At 43.1% G+C, this 20,854-nt stretch overlaps 1 protein-coding gene across 10 annotated transcripts in view; it reads right to left on the bottom strand.

The window, feature by feature from the left end:
- Positions 1 to 20,854, bottom strand: part of LOC137358577 (zinc finger and BTB domain-containing protein 39) — a 39,308-nt gene that overhangs the window by 10,087 nt on the left and 8,367 nt on the right. For 4 of the 10 annotated variants that reach the window (XR_010971239.1, XR_010971242.1, XR_010971235.1 and 1 more), the window contains 2 exons: positions 16,206 to 16,299; positions 12,496 to 14,228 (listed from right to left, as the gene is read on the bottom strand). The gene's annotated coding sequence lies outside the window, so the exon portion shown is untranslated. The other 6 variants (XR_010971244.1, XR_010971241.1, XR_010971240.1 and 3 more) reach the window with 3 other exon arrangements.

Genomic DNA, 20,854 nt, shown 5'->3' with positions numbered 1-20,854 from the left:
CTATGGGCTAAATTTTACCAGCCCCTTGACATCGTGGAGGCCCGCAATGTCAAGCAGGCCCCCCCCACCACCCCGGCCGCATGGCGGTGGCACCACAATTAGAAAATGTTAAACAGTACTCACCTCTGCGAAGATGCAGCCCGCTGCCTCTCCATCGACATCTCCGGATTTTTCGTTGAATGGGTGGCAGTCACATACCGTCCCGTTCACCATTGGAAACGCCGGCGGATCCTCAGAGGCAGAAGCTGTCACCAGCGAAGATAAGTTTGGTTATTCAGAAGGTCTCACTCTGCATTACGGGAGGGAGGTGGGATATTCAGGGGTCTCACTCTGCAAACTGGGAGGGAGGGGGGGATATTCAGGGGGTCTCACTCTGCAGTCTTAAAGGGAAGGGGTCTGGGATTATTGGAGGGAAAACTCTGCCGGCATGAAGGGAGGTACTTTGTACCTTCTCTCCGTAAACAGTGTATGCTCTGCGTTTATTCATGTTTGTGAAGGAGCAATGGCACTCTAGTCACCCTGCGTGTGGAGGGTGCCAGAAAGGGTAGGAGCATTAAGGTTATATGGATGGTGGGGGGCAATCGATTCAGCTGGTACAATCTTGATGTGGGCATGCTATGCCAGTGTTGGCCAAGATGGGCAATGCCATGGCACCCCATGTAGTTGATTCATGAAAGCAGCTGATGTACCCGTCAACACCAATCACTGCCCTGTTAGGAACCTTCGAATGCATTAGGGGTTCAACTTCATTTATCACATGGAAATAGGTGTGTCTCATCCTACATTACCTGATCCTTTGTTCCTGAGGATCCATATGCACCAGAAGCAAAATCAACAGGCAGATGTGATTTACCTAGAGGCCCCCCCAGTCGTCAGCAGCAACGCCCCCACCCCCAAGGGGAGCTTGCCATTACGATTGCTGTGCATCTACAGGCCCCACATGACATGCTATCGGATGTCAGAGCACCAGTGGCAGCGGCGATTGCACATGTAGAGAGGGTGGTGACACGTCTCTGTGCCCTGCTCAAAGATGACCTGCAGCCCATGGGCTTCGGTGGACATCCTATGCCTTTGGTCCTCATAGTGGCAGTGGTTGTCAAGCTTGACGCCTATGCAGCTTTTCAGGGGGGCCACCAGAGACCTTTGTGGGGGTCACACAGTCAGAAATGCACCGCTGCGTCAGGGAGGTCACTGATGCCCTGCACCAGAGGGCCAATTAGTATGTCCGCTTCAGGATGGACTCAGTCAGCCAGACCCAGAGGGCCATCGGTTCCAGCACCATTGCCAGAGAACCATAGGTTGTAATGTTCATAGACTGCACTCATGGCCATCAGGCCTCCCGCCAGGCTACCACCTGCAGACGTCATTAAAGGAATCTTCTCAATTTAGGTGAAGCTGGTATGTGATCACTGCAGATGCTTCATGCAAATCTGTGACCACTTCGCAGGCAGCTGTCATGACACCTGGGACCTGTGCTAGTCCCAGCTGCCACTGCTGCTCACAACTGGCTCAGATGGAGGGATGGCTTCTTGGAGATAAGGGCTACCCTTGCAGACATGGCTCCTGATACCAGTAAGAGACCCCACTACTGCTACAGAGGAGAGCTACAAAACCAGCCACTGAGCTACAAGAGCCACCATTGAGCAGCAGTTCGCATGCTGAAAGAGCACTTACAATGCCTGGATGGATGCCCTGCACTACGGGCCGAAAAGGCCAGCTCCTATCTTTGCTGCTCTGCAAAACTACACACCCAATAGGGGCCAGGCCTGGCACGATGAGAGACATCGACAGGATTCCTCCTCGGACTATGAAAAACACCCAGGCTCTGCACGCAGGCCTAGCAGTGAGCTAGGGACGTACAGCAGTGGCTTATCAGACAAAGGCTATCTGCTCCATAGGAACCGACATGAGCTCTGCAAGCCACACATTATCGCTCACCTGCTATGCACCAGTCCACGTCTGCAGCATCCCTGTATAAACCATTAGAGGCAGCAGCTGACTGAGCCACTGTCTATGTCACTGCGTCCGTGGAGACATTCATAAGTAATGGTGGCACGGCAATGATATTGCATACGTTTGCTCTCCTGAAGGGCCAACGGTGCAAAGGGCTGCGACATTGGTGCTACATGCTGGCACACATCATTCATCCAGAGAAAAGGACACACATGCTGGTGAGGAACATTTAGTGAAAGACGTATTTATATTGCTGTGACATCCATGCATTCCCATTTGAGTCAGTGTATTGTCTGTAAACCTCTAATATCTTTCATGGTATATTTAAATCTCACGTCCTGGTATGTGCAAAATTAAGATTATTCACCCAGGTGCAACACGCCTACAAGAAGGAATGTTCCACTTGAGTGGAAGAAGAGGATCGCAACTTCACAGGACGCTGGGACACAGCAGGGTAAGTATGTGGCAGCAAAGCGGAAAGTGCTCGGGTAACTCAACAGGTCAGGCAGTATCTGTGGAGAGAGAAGCAGAGTTAACTTTCAGATCTGTGAACTTGGACAAGTTAACTCTGCTCTTCTCTCTCCACTGATGCTGCCTGACCTGCTGGACTTCTGCAGCACTTTCTGCTTTGCTTACAGATGGTCAGCAGACCCACTCTTCAGGAGTCAGGTAAGTATTCTTTGACAGCCGTCAGGAAGCAGACGCTGGGACGCTTAAAATAGGGCCCCAGCACCTGTTGCACAGCTGTCAAAAGGTTTCTCACCACGCTGAATGGCCTGCCTCTCCCCATGTAATATGGGGCGGGCGGCTCAGAGCTGTGATGCTAACGAGCCCCCGCGCATAACATCGCAGGGGCTCTGCGACGGCCACTGAATGAGTGCACCCCGCTAAGTTTAAAGGACGCCAGAATAAAATTCAGCCCTATGGCTCATCACCTGATAAGATTGGGGGGGGGGGGGGGGTGGGGAAAGAGAGTATGCCTCTTTATAATCTAATAAAAGGCTGTGAACATTGTGACTGCAGTGTATTGTGAATGTCGGTTAATTTCAAAAATCCTCATTAGCCAAGTTTGTTTTTGCTTTTCCAATTGATTATTTTTCCACTTTTGATATTCACTAATCACATGAATTTCTTCCACATTTCAATTTCTCTTCAAAAACATTCTGCCCAATCAAACTGCATCAAAACAAAAATGCCCATGACAGTTCCTCACTGACTACTCTATATCCTTAAAAAAAATTCTTCTCTCGTTGAGGTATGAACAAGGTAAAAATGCCTTATTCTAAGCCTCCAATTTGAGTCCTGAGTATCAGTTTTAAATAGTACCTATTAACTTACTGAGCAATTGGGACTACTATTTCCACTATGCACTGCGCTAATTCAGCACACAATCCTCAGAGGCTTCATAGGCTCTGCAGTTTAGCAAGTGACAACAGCAGGGGGTAAATGTCCTGCTGACTCCTCAAAGCAAGACCATGGCAATAATCAGAAACCATGCTCCACAGTCCAGCTTACCTGGCCATGACAGTAGTAAAGACATAACAACATGAAGCAAAAAATACTGCTCATGATCATGGAGCTAGAACTGCTCGGGGCCTCAGTTTATCATTTCATTCAAAAGATGGTACCTCCGACACTGCAGCGCTCCCTTCGCACTTCAACTGAAGTGTCAGCCTGGATTTGTGCTCAAGCCTCTGCAGTGGGACCCACAACCTTCTGAGAGTGCTACTACTGAGTCAAGCTTGACAAAATTGACCACAAAATTTATCCAAAACACCTTTATCAATACCAATATTTTTGTGTGATTTTGACTACTTCTGGCTTTTGAGAGGAGAGCTCAAGAATCTCAATCCATTTTTAAATATAACAAAGCCGAGACTGTGGAGGATGATACAAAAAGAACTGTTGTGTACGGTAGTCAACTGAGTTACTAATGCATGCAGTTTAAAATTGTTTGACAATTTACCACCACAAGCTGACACACCGTGAATAACAGAAGAATTTAGCTGCAATTACATAGAGCAATATTACTGCTGCACACAAAAGTGCTCATTGAACACTGAGTCTGTGATGGAGGATATATACATTGTCCTCTCGTTATATTTCCCAAATAAAGGTGCATTTAAAACAAGCATAAGTATTTATTTTATTAAGTTTTAAAATTAAAGGGGAATAGTGCCCGAGGCAATAGTTTATGATCCAATTTAGTTTTATGTACAACAGACATGCATAAAGGTACCGTCTCAAATTAACATACCATATATTTTTTTTTAATTTAATTAATTGTGATCAATGTAAAGGATGTTTGCAGTATATTTTCCAAATCTTCGCAACCAGTGACAATGTCAAGCATTCTTAAGTCACACACACACACACAACTTTCTGGCAGAGATTATGGGATCGAGATTAGGACCTGGTTGACTTCTGAGGCTAATTTTAGGAACCCTTCCAAACAAAATACACATCTAATTCCAGTTGGTGTCAGCACAGGAGCTTGAGAAAGGGACTGGCAGCCTGAAATTAAGCCAAGGAAGATTTTCACATACTGTAACTGGAGGAAAACCGTACTGTTGGAGATTCGCTCCATCTGATCTATCCTAATCTCATTGACCACATAGGCCATGCATCATACTCCATTTTATTTCCGAAGTGTACATTGAATAGGCGTGTCTCATTTGACAGGACCAAGTGCCACTTCGACCTGCAAAATAAACACCACCTCATTTACATTGATTTCTGGAACGTTTTGGGGGTGGTAGAATGCAATTCCTGCACAACCTCAAGGAAGAAATAAGTTGTGCTGCACTGTGAATGCTGTTTCCTCCCTTTACAGAACAAAAGAAGTGACCCTTGCTGGAAAATGCGGCAGTGTCCCCACGTAAAGAGCATGCTCACACTCTCTGATCTCACATATGGAGAATGACACTTAAGCAAGCAAGAAGTTGGTCAACATACTTGGAACTCTTATCTCAGGACAGGTGGAAGGGAGGAGAGAAAACTAGCAACAAATGTTATCATGGTTTAGCAGAAAGAAACAATCTTGCAGCAAAGGAAATTTTAAACCCTGCTCCAAATAGAAATGAATGCTTATAAAAGTAACAATGGCTTTAGTGTCATAAAACAATTTATGACTACAGGCCTCCTGGTATATCGATGCCAAGGAGTCATCTGACTTACAGCCAGGGAAACAGCTGAATCCAAAAGGGAGCTTATGCCTGCAATCCAATTTCAATTTGTGATATTTTCATTCAGGGTTGATGCACTGATAAAGCTACAGAAAAGTAGGATACTATTAAGTGTTTTCTTGGGGGGGGGGGGGGGTGGGTGGGTGCGGGGCGGAGAGCCAGACCGATCAGGAAGTAACCAGGTTTGATTCAGCTCTGTGCTGAATTAGCTCTCGTCACACAGCGTGGCGATGGGGCTGCTGCGGTTGAGCTCGGCACTCCTGGAATTTTTTTTAAATTTATAAATATACTTTATTCATAAAAATCTGTAAAAATTTACATTACAAAACAGTTCCAAACAGCACCTTCCATTTCATTTTACATGCCATGTACATTTTACAGCAAACAAATATTTTCTGGATACAGTTCGAGGGGTTTTCCATGGATCCAGCCCCTCAGTTCAGCTTGGTGGGGGGTGACAATGTAAATAGTGACAGTCATTCTTAGCAAGCACCCCAGCAAGGAGTTGAGAGCAAGAGGGGGGAAACCAGGAAAAAATCCATCAGCGTACACAGAAAATTGCACTTCGAGACCTGGGTTCAAGAGAGAGCTTTACGTTACATCTAACTGCCATGCAATACAATATTTCAGGACAGTTTTATAATGTGGGCCACCCAATCCAACCATTAACATTCTTTTATTTTCAAGTGCTGATGCAGGGAAACTGGCTTAGAGGAAAGTGCTCAATGAGCACTTTTGTGTGCAGCAGTAATGTTGCTCTATGTAACTGCGGCTACATTCTTCTGTTATTCACTGCGTGCCAGCTTGTGGGAGTAAATTTTCAGAAACAATTTAAAACTGCATGCATTAGTAACTCAGTTGACTATCGCAAACAGTTCTTTTTGTATCACCCTCCAGTGTCTCGGTTTTGTTATATTTAAAAATGAAGAGATATTCTTGAGCTCTCCTCTCAAAAGCCAGAAGTAGTCAAAATCACACAAAAATATAGGTATTGATAAAGGTGTTTTGGATCAATTTTGTGGTCAATTTTGTCAAGCTTGACTCAGTAGTAGCACTCTCACCTCTGAATCAGAAGGTTGTGGGTCCCACTGTAGAGGCTTGAGCACAAATCCAGGCTGACACGTCAGTTGAAGTGCTAAGGGAGTGCTGCAGTGTTGGAGGTACCATCTTTTGGATGAGGTGTCAAACCGAGGCCCCATCTGCCTGTTTAGATATACATAAAAGATCCCATGGTAGGGGAGTTTTCTGAGCATCCTGGCCAACATTCATCCCTCAACAAACATCAATAAAGCATATTATCTGGTCATTAATCTCATTTGCTGTTTTTGGAATCTTGTGTGCGCAAATTAGCTGCTGCGTTTCCCTTTTTGAACAGTGACTACACTTCAGAAGTAATTAATTGGCTGTAAAATGTTTAGGGATTTTGAGGAAATAAAGGGTACTATTTAAATGCAAAATAGTTTCCCCCATTTTCTTGAAATATTAGTTGGGGTTGGAAAACATTTTCCACCTCCAGGTCAATTTATGACTACCGGTCTCCCACTACAGAGGAGCCCTGTGACCTATAGACTGGGAAACAGCTGTACGCAAAAGTGTCGAAGGTACCATCTTTTGGATGAGATGTTAAACCGAGGCCCCATCTGCCTGTTTAGATATACATTGTATGAATTAGTAATCCCACTAAGAGGCAACAAAGATTTTGGAAATGGATAAATGGTACATTGATGCAGAAGGAAGTGGTGCTCTTCTGAGGTTATTGCTGAGGCACATAGTTGGAGCAGAGTAAAGGGAATGTCACTCTTCGGTCACCTTACACCTGACCTGGGAATACTTGATGCTGGTGCACCAGAAGTTAAGACAGTGGGTGAAACTTTCCTCTGTACATTAGAGATCGCAAAGATCATAAACTGCTCTTCATAAATGTGGCTACAATTTTGCACTGAAGGAATGTTCCTTCATTATTGGGACAGAATAGAGCCAACTTTACTCTTCAGACAACCAATGCTTTACCTGACTTGGGAGTTGGATACTCGTGCTGAGTGTCAGCATCAGACTCTCCCTATTCCAGGCCCCTCCATCAACATCGCTCACTTTACCTTGAGCACAGATCTCAAGAAAATAGCAGCTATAAGATTGGTTTAGTTTGGGCATTTTTGCAGTCTGCTTTTAATCCTGTTACCATGGGTGCAATAAATTCACAAAAGGCAACAACTTACATTTACAGTGCGCCTCCGACGTGGAAACAGGTCCCACAGGGCTCCAGGAAGGAAGAAGGAACTGATGCCAAGCCTTTGTAGGGGAGGTGACCATTGCCTGATCAATGTGATAGATTTAAAGGGAATTTTTTTTAAAAGAGAAGAGAAAGAAATAGAAAGGGGGAGGGGTTAATGGAGGGAAAGTCAGAGTAAGACTGTGATGGCTGAAAATTCAGAGAATTCGAGGGGAAGGAAGGACCACTAGACTACGGAAAGGCTACAGAGGTAGGATGGGGAGAGGACATGGAGGGACTTTTAGATGAGGGGTACGATTTCGAATTCAGTGAATAGAGGGACAGGGACCCATTGTAGGCCAGTGAAGCAGGGGATGAGTGGGACAGGAGGCAGGTGGCAGAGGTTTGAACAAGGTGGAATTAGGTTGAGAGTCCAGCGAGTAGCAAACGTTGACATTTTGCTCCATTCAATTCAGCTTGAACAAGAGGCTGGGGAGGGGGATGGACATAGCGGCAAGGCAGAGGCCAAAATCAATGGCTTGAGTCTTCCTAATATTCAGTTGCAAGAAACTGACTCATCTAAAATTTCATGTTGACAGCACGGAGGTAGTAATTGAGTCTGGGAAACTCGTTCTTAGATGGAGGAGCCTGCAGTGATTTCAGTGCAAAAATGGTTAAATCTGGACTATTCCAGCAGGGTCGGACTGGAATGAAAGACCGTTTTCATCACGTTCTGAATTGGAGGCTCACATTAGATGAAACAGGAATTCCATGTATTTAGAAAATTGACAGCACAGCAGAGATAGAGCGCTGAAGTGTGCGTACACCCAAACAACCAACACAATGTGCTGTCATTAAGTTAAGGAGTGATTGGAAGTGGATGCAGAAGTCAAGCTGTCGGTGTTTAAACTACCATTGCTGACAGCTCCTAATTTTATGCATCATAGCAACAAATTTTCCATAGTCAAGAGATTAAAACAGACATTCTTGGCAGGGATTGCTTCATCAGACAGATGCCCACTGGTCTTAGCCTGACAGTGATGACAAGCAAAAGCTTCATATTTCAGTTGAAAAGAGCAGAAATGCACAATCTAAACAGGAACCCAAGCACTTTAGGACATGACGTCCAGTAATGAAGACCAGCGCAAGGCTTAAGGAGCTGCAGTGATACGACTGTCTAGACTTTTGCCCCAGTCTTTTAACACTCTACAATGCATTCCTGTTGTTCCTTTGCTAATTTTTTTAGTTGGTGAACGTTTAACTCAAAAGTGAGGAAACTTATTGTGGCAATAAAAAAAACCCTACAAATTATGGAAATTTGAAATAAAACCAGAAAATGCTGGAAATACGACAGCAGGCCAGTCAGCATCTGTGGAGAGAAAAGGTCAATGTTTTTGCGTTCAGGATTGGGGGAGGGGAGGGACTTTCATCAACACATTTAGGAAGGTAAGAAAACCCCTTTAATTGGAGAGAACAAAACAAAGAGGGGCAAATAATGAGTAAAGCTGAAAGGTGAAGAGGACAGATATGTTCACTGCTAAGCCTGCAACTATTTTAACAGTGGCGCTTGATAAGTGCAGTACAAAGGCTCTCAGGCTGAGAAAGGCATTAGAAAGACAAAATGCGTGCAAAATCGCTCAAGAATGGAAGGGAACATGAGATAATGTGAATGGGAGAATATAGCAGGAAAACTGGGCAGAAGGTTAAAGTCTAAAGGTGTTAATGCCAATATTACTGCTAATGATTCTCTGCTTGTGGCACACAGTGTCAAATTAATACGGAGATTATAAATCTTGCAGTCAGCACTGACAGAAGCCAGACTCACCTTGTGAATAGTTCTTCTGCTAGTGCTGGTCCAGCTGCTTGTCAGCAAAAAGTGACAGTGGATTCCAAAGCATTACCCCACCCACCTGCAGGTAAGACCCACCTTAAATAAGGAAAGACTTTTTAAATTAACTGTTTCAATAGATATTTTTAAAAGAGTTAACAAAGTGAGCATTGGTCCTATAGAAAGTGAGTCTGGGGAATTAATAATGGATAATAAGGAGATGGCAGATGAATTGAACAGATATTTTGCATCGGTCTTCACTATTGAGGATACAAGTAACATCCCAGTATTAGCTGTAAGTCAGGAAATGGAAGGGAGGGAGGAACTCAAGAAAATTACAATCACCAGGGAAGTGGTACTGAACAAATTGTTGGAGCTGCAGGCTGACAAGTCCCCGGGTCCTGATGGATTTAATCCTAGGGTATTAAAAGAAGTGGCTCGTGAGATAGTTGACGCGTTTTAATTTTCCAAAATTCCATAGATTTGGGGAAGGTTCCCTTAGAATGGAAAATATTGAATGTAACTCCTTTATTCAAAAAGGGAGTGAGATAGAAAGCAGGAAACTACAGGCCAGTTCGCTGAACACCTGTCTTAGGGAAAATGCTAGCTAATATTAAAGACGTTATAGCAGGGCATTTAGAAAAAGGTAATCAGGTAGAGTCAACATGGTTTTATGAAAGGGAAATCATGTCATACCAATTTATTGGAGTTCTTTGAGGGAGTTACATGTGCTGTGGATAAAGGGGAACCGATGGATGTACTGTACTTAGATTTCCAAAAGGCATTGATAAGGTGCCACATCAAAGGTTATTGCAGAAAATAAAAGCTCATGGTGTAGGGGGTAACATATTGGCATGGATAGAAGATTGGCTAGCTAACAGGAAACAGAGTAAGCATAAATGGGTCATTTTCTGGTTTGCACGATGTAATGAGTGGTGTGTCACAGGGATCAGTGCTGGGGCCTCAACTTTTTACAATTTATATAAATGACTTGGATGAAGGGACCAAAGGTATGGTTGCTAAATTTGCAGATGACACAAAGATAGGTAGGAAAGTAACTTGTGAAGAGGACATAAGGAGGCTACAAAGAAATATAGATAGGTTAAGTGAGTGGGCAAAGACCTGGCAAATGGAGTATAATGTGGGAAAGTGGGAAATTGTCCACTTTGACAGGAAGAATAAAAAAAGTATATTATCTAAATGGTGAGAGATTGCAGAGCTCTGAGATGCAGAGGGATCTGGGTGCCCTAGTGCATGAATCGCAAAAGGTTAGTATGCAGGTACAGCACGTAATTAGGAAAGCTAACAGAATGTTATCGTTTATCGCAAGGGGAACTGAATACAAAAGTAGGGAGGTTATGCTTCAGCTATACAGGGCATTGGTGAGACCACATTTGGAGTACTGTGTACAGTACTGGTCTCCTTATTTAAGGAAGGATGTAAATGCGTTGGAGGCAATTACTAGACTAATACCTGGAACGGGCGGGCTGTCTTACGAGGAAAGATTGGACAAGCTAGGCTTGTATCCGCTGGAGTTTAGAAGAGTAAGAGGCGACTTGATTGAAATATAAAAGATCCTGAGGGGTCTTGACAGGGTGGATGTGGAAAGGATGAATCCCCTTGTGGGAGAATCTAAAACTAGAGGTCACTGTTCAAAAATAAGGGATCGTCTATTTAAGAGAGAGATGAGGAGAAATTTTTTCTCTCCGAAGGTCGTGAGTCTTTGGAATTCTCTTCCTCAAAAGGCAGTGGAAGGAGAGTCTTTGAATATTTTTAAGGCAGAGGTAGATAGATTCTTGATAAGCAAGAGGGTGGAAAGTTATCGGGGGTAGGTGGAAATGTGGAGTAATCAGTTCAGCCATGAACGTATCGAATGGCGGAGCAGGCACGAAGGGTCGAGTGGCCTACTCCTGCTCCTAATTTGTATGTTAGTATGTCTGAGCAGATAAAAGTGACATAGGTCGGCAGTGTTTGAGGAGCAGTTATATGCAAAATCTAAGCTGAGAGAGGCCAATACGAACTTGCTATCCAATTTCTATGCTGCATGCAATAGTCCAGAAGATTTTGAAGTCAATGTGACAAAGAGACTTGATAGGTTATAAGAATTTAAGACTAAAGAAAATCCCATGGGTCAAATGGCATATATTCAAGCCTTCGAGAGGAGACGAGGAAGGAAATTTGAGAGACACTGGCTACCATTAAGGAATCCTTGGACGCTAGGGGACAGGAAGTAACTTCAAATAGTACTTTAAAAGGCTGACAAAACAGGCCCAAGGCAGCTATGGGCTCATTAGCATAACAGCAACAGCAGGTAAAATAGAATCCATTTGAAGCAGACTGGAGGAAAATGTCCACAAAGTTGAGAAACTATGGATTCCGAAAAAAAAGAGTTCCTGCTTGACAAACCTTGACTTTTGAGAACATTGCAAATAAATTAGGCTGTGGAACTATATGGCAGCAGTTAATTTAGAATTTCAAAAAACTTCTAGATATGGTTTCACATGAGACTTCTAAAAGCCACAGGAATCGGAGAGAAAAGTTGGGATTGGATAACAAATAATAATCAGAACACACGAGGTGTAATGATAGACTGCAGAAGGTGTTTCAGCGATTAGTGATTTGCGAAGGCGCTTCACAGTCAGTTAAGTACTTTTGAAGTGTAGTCACTGTTGCATCCTTGTTTTTATTCTAAATTTTGGAAGCTTGTCAACTTTGTTGTTGGACACTTAAAAAGGGAGCCTAATATAGACAGAAGGTGTAGCAAAATATTTCAAGAAGGATTTAGATTAATTATGCAACTTGGCAAATGTCAAATATAGTTTTAGGTTATCAAATCAACACCCACTATAAACCAGATTGTGATAATCTCATTGCTATTTTTGGAAAACCTTGTGTGCAAATTGGGTGCAGCATTTCCCTACATACTGTTTTAATACTCCATTGGCTGTGAAGTGCTTTTGGACGTCCTGAAGACATAAAGCTGCTATATAAAGGTCACTGTTCGTTCTTCCATCTTTTGGTTCTGATTCTGGACTACTGAGCACCCTGCTCCAACCTTAGTGGCAAAACCTTTAGCCATCACACTCTGGAACACTCCTAAGCCCCTCTAGTTTGCTATATCTCTCCCATCATCAAAAACCTCCTCAGGACCTACCTCTTGGTTCAGCTCCTCGATGCACCTTTTTCAAATTCTTGCTTGGTGTCCAGTTTGCCCCTCACGTCAAACACCTCAAGATACTTTACTGCGTTAAGTGCATCAAGTTATTGTTGATTTAATACGTACAACAGCGTCGCTTGCTGGCTGTAAAACAGTACTGTACGAACAGAACATCCAGAGTCAGAGAATAAGGGTCACCACAGTCCAAATAGAAACAAGGGTGTGCTGTACAGCAAAACACAAACCTCGCAAAAAAGCAGATTCGAACAGTACCATTACAACAAAACAATGCATATTAAAAGTATATTTGGAAAATAAAAATTCTAACTTTAACCCTTTTCTACCCAAAGAGCTGTTATTTTCAATGGGAACTGGTTTGTTTTTGCAATGTGTTTTAAAGCAGCTAGTACAGAGGATTATCAGCACACCATACGGCGAAGAACAGGAGACATTTACTACAAAAACATTGACCATTGCGAAGGGTGGCCATCGCTGAAGTTACAACGTCGTTGGAAACCTTCAGTTGGTCGATTAGCAGGCATCCAAATAATTCAAAGGTGCCAGATACATCAGAACTACGAGAAAAATACAGCAGCGGAACCATACAATGACCTCGGGTTGATAGAGCCAGAAGTAATTTGTGTGGAATTAAAAGCCAATACAGCTGAGTGGTTCAAATGACATTGATTCAGAATTCAAAGGGCATCTGAACCACAAGGTTCTAATTAAACATCCCTATAGTTTAAAATTATTTTGTACGTAAGGCGGTCAGCAATTCAATTGGAATTTAAATACATTCCCCTCCTTGCTGGATTTGGCTCAATAGGCAGTCGCAGCCCTGTGAAACTTTGCACAAGTGGCTATTCTTCATACGTGAGATGAGACGGTGAGTGCTAGTGCACTTTAAACATGAGTGACATCACAGCCAAATTTGACCCTGGCCTCACTGGACGTGCATGCTTTCCAGTATGGATTGCGATCAGATACAACCCTAAGGTAAGCTAATTCAGATCACGGATCAAACCTGAGACCATCCTTGGCTTAATTCCACACATCACAGTAGATTTGCCAACTATTAGGAGAACTCCATTTGTTTAGATTTTTAACTGTTTATTGCTGGTTGAGACAGGAAGCAAGAACTTTATAGAATGATACAGAACAAAAAGGCGAACCTTCATGCCTGTGCTGGCTGTTTGTTAGAGCTATCCAATTAGTCCTACCTTCCTCACCGCCCACCCCCGCTCTTTTCCCATAGCCCTGTACTTTTCTTTAAGTATTTTATTCGATTCTTTTTAAAAAGTTACTCTTGAATCTGCTTCCACCAGCCTTTCAGATCATCATAACTCGCTGCGTCAAATAGTGTTTACTCACATCGTCTCTGGTTCTTTTGCTAGGAGCCACTGCTGTAATTGGAAGGCGCTTACAGTGCTTTTACTGATACTCTCCACTGCAGAAAAAGGATGTCTGAGCTAGAGGGGGCCATTCAGCCTAACTAGACTTTATGTAAGCTTGTTCTACCGTGGTTTTCCTTTCCACTCCCACACCCTCAATCATTAGTGGAGTCCTTTCTTTAAGGCACAGTAAGTTTGTTCCCCTACCAACCTTGACAAACAAATCAAGCGGTGCTATTAATATATCCAACTCTCAATCAATCCAGGTCACATGGGCGATAAACAAATTTAAATTACTGTTGAGGACCTTGCACACAGCGGTTAATGGTGAATACTGGGCGGGGCATATTACAAGAGAGCAATTCCATTGAGGCGTTCAGAGGACAAACCACAAGTCTACAATATTTGACAACATTTGCAGAATGCATTCGTGTATTATTTAGTCACTTGCTTCAGTGTATACAGGGCAGTTTTTCATGCACGTTTTCTGGGAGCATTGAGATTACTGTAATGTAGAAAAGATTAGATTAGAAGGCAAGATGATATTTAACTTGAAATATAGCAGCTCAATATGAAAGGAACTGTAACTACTTATCATATTACTGAGCAATTAAACATACGGGTACGTAAATATACACAGTGAAAGAATATTGCTGAATAGAATGCAGCTCCCTGCAATGTCTTATTGGGTCATCGTACTGCCAGTTGTGGTACCCAGCCACACGGACCACATTCAAACTCTGGTCTGTGCTACAATTGGGAAGGGGAAACTAATCTGTTGGGTTCCCTCTTCTGATCATGCATAAGATGATTCCCTATTTCAGCACACATGGTGCAACATTCACTGTAACCATGACATCACATATACAGCATTAAAACAGGCCATTTGGCCCAACAGGTCCATGCTATGTTTATGCTCCAACACGAGCCTTCTCCCTCCTTATTTCATCTCACTCATCACCATAGCATTCTATTCCTTTCTCCCTCCTGTGTTTATCTAGTTTCCCCTTAAATTTATCTATGCTGTTTACCGCAATTGTTCCCTGTGGTAGCAATTTCCACATTCTCACCACTCTCTGGATAAAGAGATTTCTCCAGAATTCCTTATTGTATTTATTAGCGACTATTTTATATTTATGGCCACTAGTTTTGGACTCCCCACAAGTGGAAACATCTCCACCTACCCTAGCAAATGCCTTCATAATTTGAAAGACCTCCAACAGGTCACCTTTCAACCTTCTCTGAGAGAACAGGACCCCAGCCTGTCAATGGAGAGGGGAAAAATACAAGGGTCAGTTGAACCTGAGCAATAACGACCCTGTACACCAGTGCACCGGGTCACTAAAGTGTTGTGTATTTTTTTTTAAAAAAGAGATACAGCACTGAAACAGGCCCTTCGGCCCACCGAGTCTGTGCCGACCATCAACCACCCATTTTTACTAATCCTACACTAATTCCATATTCCTACCACATCCCCACCTGTCCCTATATTTCCCTACCACCTACCTATACTAGGGGCAATTTATAATGGCCAATTAACCTATCAACTTGCAAGTCTTTGGCATGTGGGAGGAAACCGGAGCACCCGGAGGAAACCCACGCAGACACAGGGAGAACTTGCAAACTCCACACAGGCAGTACCCAGAATTGAACCCGGGTCACTGGAGCTGTGAGGCTGCGGTGCTAACCACTGCGCCGCCCCTGGATCATAAGACTTGGATTTATACTTGTGATTCTCCACACAGCAGGCTCCTGATGCCAACAAGGTTAGAGGGAGGAAACAAATGAATATGGTGCTTGTACACTTACTAAGAAGACACCTTACAGCAGCTGGCCTGTGAAGAATGATACACAGCATAATACAGGAGAGCAGGAAAAAAAAATCTTAAAAAGAAACTTGCATATGGTCTGCTTAACTCATTCTAAGCCTTAGTTAGTACATGTATTGCCCAGTGCAGAACTGATCCTGCAGGAGAGGAAACTAGAGGAAAAATTTTAAAAGCTTGTAAATTTCTTTGAATAGTAATGAACACCCACTCTCAGTCAGTTTGGGTGCTTGATTGTAACAATCTACAACAAAAATGATTGGTTCAGCACTTTATTCAGCAAGTGGCTGAGACCATGAAGGTTCAAGGTTTGATCCCCCATCTGTGCTGAGTTAGGTAATCTCATTCGGGTAGTGCTAGGAATGACAATTGGCTTTTGTGCCCCTGGATTTGGGTGAGGGAGAAAAAGAACAGCCAGGATTCTCTCTCCTGGAAAGTACCACTGGACAGAATACAGAAGTGCATGTAGACACTGGGCAGGATCAGGCTCACTTGTGATGCTCTTGGGAGTCAAATCGTCGACCACTGCTCACTGTCGAGGATCAGAAGTGGATAAATGCCACTTGGGTGAGGTACTGGACTGCAATATCATCAGGTGAGGAGGAGGAAGAAAAAGAAATTAAAATAGATTAGTAACATTAATTCACGCTCATTACCTCAGATTTCTGTCACACTGTTGTGAACATTTGGATCTGTCCAATGCGAAGATAATGAAACTTTGGTACATCCAAGTGCTAATATAAAAGGGAGCTAAGGAACGCAAAAACATGAATTCCACTTTACAAAAGAGAATGATGGAAAATAATTACAACAAAACACCGTCAATGTCAACAACTTTTCACACAAACATTTGGATAAAAATTAAAAATAAGTTTTCATCCTTTCATCATTCTAATTTATTAATATCCAAAAGTTAAAAAGGCCTCATTATGGTCTTCTGAAGGTCTCACGTTCCACAACAATTGACATAACTTAGGAAATACAAGAGAGAACAGGCATATTGTACAATTTGTATCACAATATAGAAAGGCCAAGTTGGCTGTGAGCATGCCACAAGAGTATAATTGAGAGGGTGTGATCATACTTAACTCACCTCAACAAAGCCCAAAACTCATGACCACTATTTGCTGCATACAATAGTTTAGAGCATTTTACTACTTCTCCTGCATTAGACATGAGCCTCTAAATTAAAAAGATCCTGGTAAAAGGACAATGAAGCTTAGTCTCTGAAGGCTTCACTGTACAAGGGTATTTTCAAGAGCGAATAAACTATTTGGCATATATTGTACAGATAGCAGGGAGTGTGTTAGAAGGGTCCACCACAATCAAGGAAATTCTGCAGAATATGCAGTTGAGCGTTGACCCTTGAAAATAGGTGTCATCCCTCTGCATAGGCACTGAAATTTTCTTTGTATTGTTTATACCAGGTTAATACATAGATAAATCCCTACTCAGCTTGTTCAAGAGACTGTTACTTTTGTCGGGATTTGGTCTCCCGCATTCTACAATGGCCTTTGAAGCGGATTGCTTAGTCGGATCAGGGCAACAAAATGGGGTTTCACAGGGCTTATGGCCCTTGATTTACCGTGTATTGGCATCATGGAATAGAAATACTGTGTTTTTATCAAAAGACGTCATGCTCCGTCTTGGTACATATTGTACAGCAGTGCAACGATCGAGTATGTTCATTAAACAAACATACTCAGGTAAAAGAAACCAAAACATGAGCTTCACAGCTGCCAGTGATCAGTACAGATTAGATTACTGGGCAACCAGTTTTTCAAAGTCAAAAGCAAACGGCCTGTTCAATAGTGATCCACAGCAACAGTACTTCACTGTGTTTGACATGTCTCAGCATTTGATATCAGAAAAAGCTACAAAACTTGCATGTGACACAAACTTTTTAAAGGGCCAAATGGTGGTAACACCCCAACTTCTGCAAAAAAAAACCTCAAATAAGGTTTGAAATTACATTTAAAATAGGCTATCTTAAGAGGTGCCATATTAATAGTACCTTAAAATATTGAGGTCCCTTTTCTTCCTGAGCCACAGTAACTTACCATTCCCAGTCACCTGAATTAATTCCTTTTCAATAAAAACCTTGTCCAGTGGCATATTCTCCAACATGGGTTGGAATTAACAAGCAGGCTCAAATCTGCTGCGAAGGCTTTGCACCCAGAATTATTTTGTTCCTCAAACTCCAATTACCCTGTCCTACACATATCCATCCTCCTTCCTGCATCGCATGTTGAAATCGAAGGAATGGAATGTCTTCTGGTATTCCAGGCAGGAAATTCCACCCGTACTCATGTTGACTTTTTTGCTGAGTTATTGAGAGGAATTTTGCCCCCACCAGGATCTATTGCAAGTATACTGCTCTAAATTAATAGTCAGGACCTCAAAACTACAGAACCTCCCTCAACTTTCCCTTCCTTGTATCTTTTCAAAACCCAAAGCTACTTTTTCTAACCTTGGTCCTGTCCTGCACTATGGGATTTGGCCTCTTTACCTGGAGTTCTTAGTAATTCCCTCCTTTCCCTTACCTAATAGCGTTCCCAGTAAATTTAATCCATAGCTTAGAGATCAGCTAGTTCCACTCCCCCGTCCTTTCCACGTCACCCTGCAATTCCTCTCTCTTCAGGTGCTTATCCAATTCAGTTTTGAAAATCCAATTGGAACTGCCTCCACCACATACTCAGGTAGTGGATTCCAGAACCTAACCACTCTGTGTAAAAATTGTTTTCCTCATGTCGCCTTTGGTTCTTTTGCCAAATCATCTTAAATCAGTATCCTCTGGTTCTCGGTCCTTCTGCCAGTGTGAACAGTTTCTCTCTATCTACTGTTTAGATCCCCCATGATTTTGAACACCATCAAATCTCCTCTCAACCCTCTCTTCTCCAAGGAAAACAACCCCAGCTTCTCCAATCTATCTATTTATTTATTTCGAGATACAGCACTGAAACAGGCCCTTCGGCCCACCGAGTCTGTGCCGACCAACAACCACCCATTTATACGAATCCTGCATTAACCCCATATTCCCTACCACATCCCCACCATTCTCCTACCACCTACCTACACTAGGGGCAATTTACAATGGCCAATTTACCCATCAACCTGCAAGTCTTTGGCTGTGGGAGGAAACCGGAGCACCCGGCGGAAACCCACACGGTCACAGGGAGAACTTGCAAACTCCACACAGGCAGTATTCAGAACTGAACCCGGGTCGCTGGAGCTGTGAGGCTGCGGTGCTAACCACTGCGCCGCCCACATCTATCCACATAACTGAAGTCCCTCATCCCTGGAACCATTCTCGTAAATCTTTTCTGCACCCTCCCTAAAGCCTTCACATCCTTACTAAAGTGTGGTGCCCAGAATTGGACACAAAGCTCCAGTTGAGGCCGAACCAGGGTTTTATAAATATTCACCATAACTTCCTTATTTTTGTACTTTATGTCTGTTTATAAAGCACAGGATCCTATATGCCTTTTTACCCACTTTCTCAACCTGCCACCTTCAACGATTTGCGCATATATACCTCCAGGTCTCTTTCTTAAAAGAAAAGGAAACCCTGCCTGTGAATTTTCTCTTTTCCAAGCCCAATGCTCTTAAGGCCAACCCCGGTGTCCCACTTGAAATCAGCACAGACCAAATAATCAGTGCTGGAACCTCCCAGTAACTTGGTCAGTACAGCCCACTGCCACAATAAGCAGTGTACTTACCAACTGAGCTATCAGGAAGACCTATTAAAAACATGCCGTAGAACCACTGAGGCTCTCAGCACAGGAGGCGGCTCTTAATCCCATCATGTCTTTGGAATGTTCTCACTGTCCTGCTCTCCCCATAGCCCTGTATCTTCCGCTGCTTCAAATAGTAATCTACTCTTCCTTTGTATAATGGCCTTGGCCTTCAAGTACTTCCTGTGGAAAAATATTCCACTCTCAACAACCCTCTGGCAGTTTAACAAGAAGAAAAAGATCTGAATATTTACCAAAGATGCTTCCTTCAAATAACCACAATGGACAGATTGTCAGGTTGTTAACATACTCCGAGCAAATGAAGGATGTGGGAGTCAGACCAGAAACAACCCTTCCTGGTTAGAGCTAAACAAAATTATGCTTTTCTGCTGTCGTTCTCTTCAAAATACCCTCCAAACTGGACATATAATTCAGGTCACAGCAGCATCTAAACCTTGCAATTCTGGCACAGTGCAACACTGAACACCTAGTACCTGTAAAATGATCCCCACCCCTCCTCATTTTCTCACCCTCCTGAAGGCGACAGACAATTCCTACCAAGGTTCAATGGGTACTGGCAGCTCAAGTTGCCATTTTCCAGGTGTGAGCATATATTGAGCATTGGGCAAGGTATTCAACCATAGGGAGGATCATAGCCAAGGCAGATATTGTTACCCCAAACCCCCAACATCTACACTTTCCAACAGGAGTTAATTAGAATTAAGAGGCCTGGCTAATTTTCCTCTTTGTAGGCCGGGGAGATCATTCTGGCTGAGGTTCCACTTGTTGGCTGCCCTCGAAAAGCAGTTGTTGGTGGCATTGAGCAGCTTGTTGGGAAACATCAGAGGGCTACGAGTCCAGCAGGTAGCTTGGGACTGGAGTCACCTGTAGCCTAGACCAGGTAGGAGAAGGATGAATGAATACACTAGTTTGGTTATGATGATCCCACAGTTTCCAGTCATTGTACTCAATAAGTTAACATAGGGGTTAACTCTGTCAAATACAATAACCACTATTGTACTCAGCCACCTTATTCCTTAAACTCTAATCACAGATTTATATTCAATTTCACCAGCATAAACAATCCAAGTTGAACACTGCTGTCCACAAACAGAAGGTGGTACTGAAAAAAGCCTATTTGAGCCAGTATGGGTGAGGGGCCGTTGCTTTAAATATTAAATGATAGCTGAGGGTCTTGGCCATCAAGTAATTCTACAAGAATGCTCACTTTCTCTTACAGTTTTCATAGGAAGTTGATCCTGTAGGTTTTTGACTGATAAGAAGCAGGTTACATAGGAGCAGGAGTAGGCCATTCAGTACGATCAATGCTGATCATTCACTTCAATGCCCTTTTCCCACACTATCCCCATATCCCTTTATGTCATTGTTGTTTAGAAATCTGTCAATCTCTACTTTAAACATGCTCAATGACTGAGTTCCCTTAGCCCTCTGGGGTAGAGAATTCCAAAGATTCACAACCCTCTGAGTAAAGAAGTTTCTTCTCATCTCTGTCCGAAGTGGCTTCCTCCTTATTTTGAAATTGTGTCAAACAAAAACAAGAAATGCTGGAA

Source organism: Heterodontus francisci, chromosome X (genome assembly GCF_036365525.1).
Source record: "Heterodontus francisci isolate sHetFra1 chromosome X, sHetFra1.hap1, whole genome shotgun sequence".
Taxonomy (NCBI): domain Eukaryota; kingdom Metazoa; phylum Chordata; class Chondrichthyes; order Heterodontiformes; family Heterodontidae; genus Heterodontus; species Heterodontus francisci.
The sequence above is the reverse complement of the archived record's forward strand: the minus strand, read 5'-3'. Positions and strand labels throughout refer to the sequence as shown.